Raw genomic sequence first — 12,388 nt, 5'->3', positions numbered from 1 at the left:
CATCTTCTCTCATCTCTTTCAGACTCCAAAGCTTTATGCCGTAAGTCCGCACGCCTTTCTGGATTTTGGAATTTATGTTAGTTTATTGTTGTAACCCTGCATTATAACATCCTGTAGCTTTCAGATTTCCACCCCCAGAGATTTAGACTTCTGTGTAGGTTATATCATCCTCCCCTCCGGAAGTCTCATTACAGGCCTGAACCAAATGCTTGTAGCTAATCATCTCTTTCACCCTCCCTCAGCCCCCCAGTCCCCTTGGGAGCCACCAATCCACTGTCCCCTGGTACCTGTACATTAGCCCATGTTTTTCTGTTCTCCTTGTAAATGAGAACCTACGGGATTTGACTTTCTCCCTGTGACTGGTTTCACTTCCCATAAGACCCTCAGGAGCCGTTCTGGAGGTCACAAAGGGCTGGATTACATCCTTACTTATAGCTGAGTAGTATGCCCTTGTGTCGCTATAGCCCATCTTCCTTCTCCATTGGTCCCTTGATGGGCGCCAGGGCAGCTTCCAAGTCTTGGATATCAGGAGCAAGGCCGTGGTGAACACAGCGGTGCAGGGATCTCTATGCATTGGTGTTTCCAAGTTCTTTGGATAAGTACACCACCGAGGAAGAGCTGGATCATATGGTAGATGGAATCTTAAATTTCTGAGGCAAGTCCACACTGCTTTGTGGAGTGGCAGCATCGGTTTACACTACCACCAGCAGTGCTGGAGGCTTCACTTCTCTCCACCTCCTCTCAGACACTTGTTTCCTGGCTTGTTACTTAGGGCCATTGTGACCACAGTAAGCTGCTATCTCATTGAAGTTTGGATTTGCACTGGCATGGGACTTCCTGATGAGGAACATGTTTTCATACAGCCTATTGGCCATCTTTCTATCTTCTGGGGAGAAATCTCTGTTTGCATCTTCTGCCCAGGTTTTAGTGGGCTTATTGCGTTTTCTCTTTTGGAGACGTATGAGGTCATTGGATCTTTTGGCTCTTAACCCCTTCTCTGATGTGTGTTTTGAAAACATCCTCTCCCAGTTGTTGTGCTGACGTTGCACTGAGTCGATGGTTTCCTTGTCTGGGCAGAAGCTTCTGCAGTGTATGAAGTCCCGTTTATTTCTTGTTTCCTTTGTTGCCCTTGACTAGTCAAACATGCTTCTTCCAAATAGGTGGCTAAGCCAGATGTCAAAGAGCAAGCTGCCTGGGTTGTCTCCTAGAAGATGCACAGTTTCAAGTCTTCCATTCAAGGCTTTAATCCATTTCGAGGTGGTGTGTGTTCCTGGTGTAACATCATGGTCTACTCTCATTGTGTTGCATGTGGCTGTGCAGTCTTCCATGCACCGGTGCTTGTTGAGACTCTCCTTTCTCCGCTGTCTCCTCTTGGTTCTATTGTCGAAACTGGGTTGTCCATATGTACGTAAGTTGACCTCTGGGCTCTCGATTCTGTTCCATGTGTCTGTGTGCCTGTTTTTGGACCCAGACTGTGCCATTTCAGTTCATTGCGCTCCGTCCGACATGAGGAAATCAGACAGTGTGATATGTCATGCTTTGTTCGTTTTCCTCAGGATTCCTTTGGGTATTCAGATTCCTTTGCTGCTGGATAGAGGCTTTACTATCCTCTCTCTATTTCTGTGAGAAACATTGCTGCAACTTGGACTGGGATTGCATGGAATCCACAGATTGCTTTATGGGGTATGGACGTTTCAAGTGTATTAGTTCTTCCATTCGAAGAGCATGAAACAGCCTTCCGTTTCCTTAGGTCTTCTGGAATTTCTTTCCGCAAAGCTTTGCCAGGTTTTGGTTTATATAGCTTGCATCTGTTTGGCGAAGCATAGTCTTAGATATCTTATTTCTCCTACTGGCATGCTTCCCTTTTTGAGGTTCATTATTTCTATTCTTTGCACCTTTTAATTGGTTCTGTTTTGGCAAACGTTTATTGCTATGCTCACATCTGCTGACAATGCTGCTGTACTTGCTGAGGATGAGTGGCACTGTCTAACGTCGTTACCCAACTGCCTCTACACTACCTCGGACGCCTGCCCCAGATGGCTGTAACCACCATGAGGAAGATCACCCCAGGATTCCACGCTCCTGACCGCGGCCGGCCGACCAAGAACACGTGGACTTCACCCCTGCAACACTGGCCGGCCCTTTACATGTTCCATTGCCAACCTGTAGTTGAGTGGAATGTGACTTAAATATGCTACTTGAGCCCAACTCTGGCCCTGTGTCGACTAGGCCAGGTTGTTTTTCTGGTGCACTGTGATGTCAGAGGATTTGTCAGAGTTTTGTCTCTGCTGTCCCAGCAAGCTTCATGGACACACGGTTTCAGAGCCCGTTTTGAGCAGTCGGAGAACTCCCCCTTCCCAGTTAGCCCAGGTTTGACCTTCACTGCAGGTTTTGGGGTTGTCACTTTCTCAGACTTCCCAACATTCAAGCAGAGTCTGTCTAAAGACTTACGTCTTTTACTGTGGGTTATTGAGGTGTGATTTCTGTTGGCCTTCCATATTCTGGGACCATGTTTTCTTTTCCATAGTCTAATTGTCATGGTCCTTCTGAGCTATCTCCCTTTGACATGCTTATGATTGCATTCTCCTTCATTCCAAGTTAGGAATTTTGTATTTCTTTAATCACTGTATGTTCTGTAGGCTGGTGTGTGAGTGCTTTTGTGATTGTTGGGTGTTATCTTTGAATTTCTATTGGTAACTTGAAGTAATCTTTGCTATGCTAGCCTAGGTGCAACTGGGCACTGAGTACATGTGGTCATCTTGGTTCGTTTGACATTGTGAGATGAGAAACTCCATGTTGTCCTGGCAACCACCTTCAAGGACCCAAGGGTTTCGAGACAAATTAGATGAATCTGATGAATTCCTCTCTCCAGGGGAGAGATCCTTCCATCCCTTTTCTGGATTTGGGTGGTTTCGTACTTCACCCCTCATCCCAGAACGCTCCACTAGATTACGTGTAGATCGTTTCTTACTTTATTTCTACAGGGGTTTTTTTATTTGTTTGAGTTACATCCTCAGCTGTGGCATGTTTATTTTTCTTTAAATATAATGGAAATGTTCTACTTTTTCAGCCAACCTCCTTACATGTAGTTCGAAACACATAATCAATACTCCATCTAAGATAAGAGATGGGGGAGAGAATCTCATTGATCCCAACTGAGCACTCTAGCCTGGGATGGCTGCTATCACCAAGGAACGAAGCCCACTGGAAAAGGGTGCTTTTTAGCACACATCTAGAGCCTTTCCAAAGCAAGAAACACACCCAACCATGGCAGAGATCCATTCCTTCCAGGCTTCAATGAGATCTCTTGAGACACATTGGCATGTACCCAGTGGACCCCTGTGAAGCCAGAGCTATGGAAAGAGAGACTTGTCTTCAGGATGCTAGGGGCCTAGAAAAGGAGGTCTTGATTCTTCTCTTCAATGTCCTCAAGTGATCATTCTTGACTTTGGATTATGAATAAGGCAGAAGAACAACGTAGGTCTGATAAGCCCCAGGTCTGGCCTCTTTTTTCTAAACAAGTTTCAAGCTTGAATCAGCACAGTCTCCCCATCTACTTGAGTAGATGACACTGTTCTCCTCTCAGTGCTTGCCCCTCTAGTATTGCTTCTTCCCAATGATTCCTTTCTCAACTCTTGAATCAGTGTCTCTTTGATCGCTTCAAGATTCTGTGCCAGGATTCTGTTTGGAAAAGCTGTTTCTGGGTAACTGTCACTTGAATATACTGTCCTAGGCCTATCCTCGGGCTGGAAACCTCAGCCAACTTGGGTGACATGGTCACCATGATGTCATAAACACCCTCAGAATTCTAAGTTGCCCTGACAACCTCCATGCACACAGTGGCTCAGAGTGATCTCATACCAGTCTGACTACTCTCCCTTTCCAGGTAGGACAGTTTTCCTTTTTCTGGACTTGTTGTCAGTTTCTAACTTTATCCTCGAACCTTGAAAGGTCTACTACATTCCTTCTAGACACTGGTTTCTTTCCTTTAAGATCGTCCTGGGATTTATCTCTTATCATTTGTGGATGTGGCCAAATGTGTGGACTTTCCCCAGAGAAAGTCCCGGAGTCCCTGCCAACTTTATGTTCCCAGCAATCCTCTGATGCACAATGATCGTGTCATCTCATAGCACTCTGGCAATTCCACCTTGGCTGGTCACATGTTTTACTTCCTTCATCATGTGGGGAAGTGTACCCGATGCGTTCATAGATTGTGATATTCTCATGGTTCTTTTTCTGGTGTGTATTCATAAGGTATCCTCACAATTTCTACATCTGCATGATCTCTGTCTGCATCATACCTTGAAATCTATATTTCCAAATGCTCCTAATCTGATCCGGACCTGTGATGCCGGCCAGCAAAGCCCAGGCCGCCCAAGCAGAACATGGGCACTTACCCGTTACACCACTGGGCTGACCCTGAATAGGACTTTTGAACCAACCTTTGTACTGAACTTTGGAAGATGTTGGCCTGCTTTGATTATTCGTAAAGGTTATTAGTAGTAACATCATAGACAGCTACATTTTCCATTCTCTCATGAGCTTAGCATGGAACGTGTTCTCTTGGTAGTGTTCCTCTTCATCTCTTTGCAATTGTCTACCATTCTGTAGCATCATTAAGCATTTGAAGGTGATTATCAATCCATGGAAGCCCATCTTCTTTAAACTCTTTCAGCCTGCAATTTTTATGCCATATACCTTCTTTCCTTTATGGAGATTTGATTTTATGTGAACTGGTTTCTGGAACCCTGCATTATAACATCCTATAACTTTCAGATTTACATCCTCATAGATTTATACTTCTGTGTATGCTACGTCATCTTGACCACTCTAAGCTTAATTACAGGCCCACACCACACACTTGTGCCTAATCAACTGTTTCTCCCTCCATCCCCTGCCACCCGTTACCTCTGGGAACCACGAATCCCCTGTCACATGCTACCTGTTTGTTGCTCCTTGTTTTAACCTTCTCCATGTAAGTGAGATCCTATGGTATTTGACTTTCTCCCTGGGGATTGTTTCAGTCACCTTCATACCCACAGGAGCCATTCTGGTGTCACAAATGGCTGGACTGCACACTTTCCTACAGCTGAGTGCTATGCCATTGTGTGGATATAGCCCATCTTCCTTCTCCAAGAGCCCTTGATGGGCACCAGGGAGGATTCCAAGTCTTGGATATCGGGAGTAAGGCTGTGGTGAACAAAGCAGTGCAGGGATCTCCATGCCTTAGTGATTCCAAGGTCTTTGGATAAACACGCCAGAGAGGAATAGCTGGATCATATGGTAGATGGATTCTGAAATTTTTGAGGTAATGTCACATGGCTTTACGTAGTGCCCGCACTGGTTTACACTCCCACAAGCTCTGCAGGACTCTACCCTTCTCTCCACCTCCTCTCCAACACTTGTTGTTTCCTGTCTTGTTCCTTGTAGCCATTCTGACCACAGTGAGCTATCTCATTGCCGTTTGGATTTGCATTGGCATTAGACTTAACGATGATGAACATGTGTTTATATAGCTATTTCCCAACCTTCTATCTTCTTGGGGTAAATTTCTGTTTCCATCTTTTGCCCAGGTTTTAATGGGCTTGTTGTTTTTGCTCTTGTGGAGACGTGTGTGGCCATTGGATGTTTTGGCTATTCAGCCCTTCTCCGATGTGTGGTTTGAAACATCCTCTCCCTGTTGTTGTGCTGTCTTTGCATTGAGTAGATGGTTTCCTTGGCTGGACAGAAGGTTCTGCATTGGATGGTATCCCGTTTGTTTCTTGTTTCATTTGTTGCCCTTGCCCAGTCACACATGCTTCTTCCAAATAGGCGGCTAAGCCAGATGGCAAAGAGCAGGCTGCCTGTGTTTCCTCCAGGAAGTTTCACGGTTTCAAGACTTCTGTTGAAGGCTTTAATCCATTTTGAGAAGGTGTGTGTGTCTGGTGTAACATCATGGTCTACTCTCATTGTGTTACATGTGGCTCTGCAGTATTCCCAGCACTGTTTCTGTTAGTCTCTCCTTTCTCCACTGTCTCCTCTTGCCTTCCTCATTGCAAATGTGCTGTGCATATATGAGTGAGTTGAACTCTGGGCTCTGGATTCTGTTCCATTGGTCTGTTTGCCTGTTTTTGAGACCAAACTGTACCGTTTCGGTACCTAGCACTTGATCCTACATGTTGAAATCACAAAGTGTGATACGTCCTGCTTTGCTTGTTTCCCTTAGGATTCCTTTGGGTATTCAGCGTCCCTTTTCACTGGATAGAGACTTTAGGATTCTCTCTTCTATTTCTGTGGGAAAGATTCTGCAACTTTGACTGGGATTGCATGGAATCCAGAGATTGCTTTATCCATTACGGAAGTATCAAGTGTTTTACTTCTTACATTCCTAGAGCACGGAATACCCTTCCGTTTGCTTGTGTCTTCTGGAATTTCTTTCCACAAAGCTTAGCTAGCTTTCGGTTTCCATAGCTTGCAGCTGTTTGGCTAAGCTTATTACTAGAAATCTTTTTGTTCTTACTGGCATTTTTTTTTGAGGTTCATTTTTTCTGTTCTTTGCAACTGTTCATTGATCTTGTTTTGGCATATGTTTATGTGTGTGCTCACATCTGCAGGCGATGCTGCTGTATTTTCTGAGGAAGAGTGATGCTGTCTGACATCACTTCCCAGCTGCCTCAACACTATCTCGGACGCCTGCTGGAAAACGGCTGGACCAGCAGTGCGGAGGTTCACACCCAGGATACCACGTGTCCGGCCCCGGGCTGCCGACCCAGAACATGCCGACTTCACCACTGGGCCACTGGTGGCACCTTTCATGTTTCATTGTCAACCTGCAGTTGAGTGGAATGTGACTTGTATATGCTACTTGAGCCCAACTCTGGCGCTGTGTAGATGAGCCCAGTTTGTTTTTCTTCTCCACTGTGATGTCAGATGATTTGTCAGTCTGCTATTCCAGCAAACTTCATCTACACAGGTTTTCAGAGCCCGATTTTAGCAGTCTTGTAACTCACCCTTCCCAGTTAACCTAGGTTTGACGTTCAATGCAGTTTTTGGAGTTGTGACTTTCTCTGATTTTAGAACGTTCAGAGTATGTCCAAAATTGACGTCTTTCATTGTGCATTATTTAGGTGGGATTTCTGTGTGCCTTCCATTTTCTTGAACCATTTTTTCTTTTCCATGGTATAATCGTTGATAGGGGCTCGGCGTGCTGAAGACTCGAATGAAAGATTTCTTGGAATCTAAAGGTCTGGCATTGGTGCTCTTTTATTTAGAGAATAGTACGGGATAGCATGGGGACAGGACCCATGGGCAGTCAGAGCTCCTGCTGTTGCCCTGAGTTAAGGGTTACAGCGAATTTTATAAGGCATGGGTACATGACTTACTTTTACTGGAAAAAGAAATGATGATGTAAAATATCTTTAAATGATTTCAGTGCAGAATGGGTCTGGTTATTGTGCAGTCATATAACTTTAGATACAAATCTGGCAATATAGATCAGCATGTACGTGATGATGCCCTGGGCTTCTCTTCCTGGCTTCTCAGCCCTAATTCATACCATAAAGAAATCCAGATGGTCACATAGTTTGGCATGTAGGCCAGGTCACCTTGGGTTTCTCTAGCTGGGCCCGGCTTAATCCACATCATAAACCCCCCTGAACCCATTTGGACCGGAAATCTTTGGGGATATGGACGATGGTCTGTCTTCTGTGACTACTTCTGGCTGTACAAGGTCATAGAGCTGTCCCTAAATGGGACCATAGGCACAGGTAGGAAGTTCAGTGGACCGTAAGGCTTCACCCATGGTGTTCAAGGCTGACAAGGTATACAGAGCCTCTGGAGACAAGAGAATCATTTGACGAGAGGTGGTCCACGAGGTGAAACATTTTTGACATGCGGAAGACAAACAACAAAACAGATAACAAATTATCATAAGAAATACAAGCAGTATGTTTAACCCAATGAATAAGGTTTTGAAGTAGTACAGAAAACTGATCCGGACTAGGATTTCAACCAATCGTTTAGAGTTAGGGTTGATAAGACATGGATTTAATTTGGTGGTGGGGATAGGAAGCCAGAAATATTTTGATGGTAGTCAAGAATATGGACACAACATTCAGTTTTTATAATGGCACAGTGCTGCTCTTGTGCTGCTGTCAAGACATCCAGTGCCATTTGGATTTGGAGGACTGCCTTTCACATTTGGGATACTTCTAAATTGAGCAGTGAAGTGCTATATTGAGTGTCATGTAATGCCTTCATAATAAATTTGTTTAGGACATCCCTGTGCAAGACGACATTTTGGATGCCTAATGAGGGAAGGAAAATCGAGGAAAGATGGTCACACCAGTGGAAGACACAGCTGGTTCAGCGTTGCTGCAAGTTGGGTAGGTTAGCAGGAGGAGATATAGCAAATCTTGTTGTACCTTGCATCCAGATAAAGCCTAGGGTGCATCATCCAATCCATCCAGGTGGCAGCCAAGGCTGTAAATTGGAGCCACATAGCCACTGAGCACAATTAGGGGCTAACCAATGTGTGCGGGGCCATCTATCCTAGTCAGTCCCAAACCAATCAGTATTTTTTTAAGCCTATGATATGAGAACACGTAGAACAGCGAATTTTTCCCATCGGTCAGGTGTTAATAGGTGATGTATCACAATCATGATTGGTTTGTTCCCAACAGAGAGTGACCTTTGACTGAGTTGACCACGAGTAGGAGTGAACCAAATATATTCATCCCAAATTTGATATTGTCCATCCTATGCGTATCAATAAGTTGGGGACTTTACCTTTGGAACTTGTTGTTTAGGATCCACCTATGACAAGGCAAATCTAGTTAGCATTTGGGCAGTAGTATTGAAGGAAAATGTTTGATGATGGCCAGGGAACTCCCAGGTGTCAGACATAGATGGCAACAAGTAGACATTACGATTAGTAATAGATGAATCTTGCCAAAGAAAACAGCTAGAATCTAGTATCCAGGAATGCCTATTATAGCTTCTACAGAAACATAATTTTTGTCTCTTAAATCACCCTCATTTTTACAAAAGATAGCCAAATTAGGATTAACTGGTTTTGAAATAAAGTGCAGTTTCAAGACAACTTTCTCCAATTATTTACATATCAGCAGCAAGAATAGTAATTTCTCCTACAGGCTTTTTAAAATCTCCTTTGCTAGAATTTTTTCTGACGAATCTCAGATTGAACTGTGAAGGCCTCTCGAGGCCAGAAAAGCCAAGCCAAGGACTTGTCATCAGATTTTGCCTGCAGTACTTACAGATCTGAGTGGAGTTCTCCTTGAGTTCCCCCAAAATATTTGGAGGTTTCTTACACCTGTCAGATAAGCAAGCTTCCTTACTTACCGGGTGAGATTGCCAGAATCTCTGTAAACAAGGTACCAGGCCCATGTTTCCAAGTGGCTGTATTCCAGAAAGTCCAATCTTTGTTCCTGAAATGCTGTCTTGTCATATCTGAGCCTGTATGTTTCAAATATGACATTCCAGTCAAAGCCTTGGTAGTATAACCAATGTGTCCTGTTATAAGGAGAACAGATTCTTATGGAACTTATACAAATATTGTCACCAAATAACTATACTCAGTCACAAAGTGTTTCCCAGTTCCGGAGGGATAAGATAGGGAGAAAAATATAAAAGTTTCAGTTTTGCTCATAAAGGTATAATTTCACCAAATTGCTGTAAGTCAAAGTTAGCATAAGAGAAAAGAGAAAAAGATATCCCTCATTATGAGAAAACAAAACAACACATCAAAACTCAACAATATTTCAAACAGAAGTCCTAAAAAATTATAATCATCCTCATCAGTTCACACAGTCCTGTATAATCAAGTCTTGAGCTGAATCTTCTGTCAGCAGATCGAGGAGCTTAGTTTCTGTTAGAATTCTGTAATTTCTTAATCAGTTTAGTTTTACAATCTGAAAGTTTATCAGAAATATGTAGATTACATCCTCTGTGTCACAATCCTTTCCAGAAATTTCTCGGAAGATGAAACATATTTGCTCAAGAAAAAAGCAGCAGAGTAAAACAAGAACTAACTGCAAATTTGCAAAGGAATCAAAAGGGCAATTGACAAAGAAACTTGGCTACTCCTGTGACATATAGCACTTCCAGATAATAATTGGACTTATGACTGATAACCAGGACAGATCAGAATTCTAGGAATGCTATATAATTTTAAGACATCTATATTAATAACATTTACCCATCTAATACCACTTAAGAAGATGTATCATCACTTATTTCCCAATGTTTCCCAGGTAATTTAATAGACCAAATAAGCCTAATTAGTTTAGTATTTTCTTCCTTATAGGAAGAGAGAGCAAATTTCTTTGAGAAGTCTCAGGGGCCCTCTGAAAATCCTCAGAGTAATCATTCTTCTGTCTACCAGGTTAAAAGAAAGACTTCATTCAGGATTTGAATATTTTTGAGAGAGAAGCTTGTTAAAACATATAAAAAGTTTTTAAAATGCTTCTTCAAATAGGAAACAATACTCACTGTGAAACAATGTTCAGTGATAACAGAAAGAGTCAAAAATCTTTAGACTGACCTCAGTCATTATTTTCACAAAACAGATTTGTCTCTTGGGTAGACTTACTCAAAGGAACAGCTTTCATTACCTCCTTATCAAGAGCAGATCAAAGGTTCAAGAACATTTATCCTTTTAAAGAAAACCAAATTTGAATTTCTGCACCTACTTATTTTTAACATTCAAACTCATTCACTTAATTGAACTTACTTTAGTCTACGTGACCAGGCATAAAACTCCTTTCAGAATTTCTCCTTCACAAACCTTCTAAAACTTTCTTTCTTGGTTTCAGATTTTGTCCCAAACTCTTTCTTTTTTCCTTTCTAGTACATTAGGACGCATTTATCTTTCTTAACCCATCAAACAAAAATATTTCCATTCTTTATACCGTTTTTACTGAAAGCGTAGACGTTAACTTCCTTGAATATGAGCTCTTTTCCTTAGTAATTTCCAGTAGCTTTAATTCCATAGGTTAATTAGAACTTTTAACCCTTAACAGACGTAGTAAACACTAAAAAGGCAAACAGTTATGAATCGACTTTTATATCAGCATTCTAAACACTTCATAACTTTAGAAACACGCCACTTTACAATAAAACACAAGGCATGCTTTTTATACACCCAAACGCTTTTAGCCTCTTCAATAAGAAGCCAAAAGTAGATAACTTAGATATGTTTATTAATAATGTTTCAGTGTTACATCCAATCCAAAAACAACCCAGATATTCAGATTTTTATCATTTAACTTAACTTGGCATAACTCAAGATTGTTACCAAAAAGAATTTTGATGCTGTTTTTTTTCAACAAGTATACTGATCATGAAAGTTATTGTACTCATTTTTATGAGTTTTATGTATATAAACCATTTGTTTCCAACTATTATGTTCAGATTACCTACAGAAACCTCATGAGGCATTGGACAAAACTGGTCATCATTTAAAGCTATTGTTTTGTTGACAAATTTAACAGACAACGTGAACTAATATGACTAGAAAACCCAGGCTGAATGCCTGCATCCTATGCAAATACCAACAACTCTGACAAAAAGACTATTTTCAATCCTTAATCCACATCAATCGTCTTTTTCTTTCTCAGCTCTCTCTCATAGGTATGCTTATCAGTCCATTCTCCTTCATTCCAAGTTATTAATTTTGTATTTCTTTAATCACCATATGTTCTGTAGGCCGATGCATGAGTGCTTTTGTGATTGTTATGTATTGTCTTTGAATTCCCATTGTTCACTAGAAGGAATCTTTGCTACCCTAGCCTAGATCCAACTGAGCACTGAGAACACATCATCATCTCGGTTGGTTTGACATTCTGAGATCAGAAACTCCAAATGCTAGGTTGTCCAGCCAACCAACTTATGGACATAATGTTTCTGAGACAAATTAGACAAACCTGATGAATTCTTCTCTCCAGGTAAGATATTTTCATGTCTCTTTTGTGAATTTGGGAAGGCTCGAACTTGATCGTTAGAGTAGATTACGTCTAAGGACTGCTTTACTTTAATTCTGTAGGGATTGTTAGTTGTTTGATTCACATCCTCAGCTCTGGCATGTTTATTATTCTTTAAATATGTGTAATGTTTCAATTTTCAGCCAACTTCCTCACATATGTTTTCAAAACACATAATCAATACTCTTCCAAAAAGGCATGCAGATTTGCACCATGAAGCGTTTGAGGCTGAAAGACGTTAGAGAAGATGAACTTCCAAGGATTGTTAATCTCTTCCAAATGCTTAATGATGATACACAAAGGTAGACCATAGCAAATAGATTAAGAGGAATACAACGAAGAGAACGTGTTCCGTGCTAAGCTCATGAAGCAAGGGAAAATGTTACCATGAGTGAGGTTACTACTAATTA

The sequence above is a fragment of the Equus asinus genome, chromosome 1, assembly GCF_041296235.1.
Source record: "Equus asinus isolate D_3611 breed Donkey chromosome 1, EquAss-T2T_v2, whole genome shotgun sequence".
Classification (NCBI taxonomy): domain Eukaryota; kingdom Metazoa; phylum Chordata; class Mammalia; order Perissodactyla; family Equidae; genus Equus; species Equus asinus.
This window is presented reverse-complemented; position numbering follows the sequence as displayed.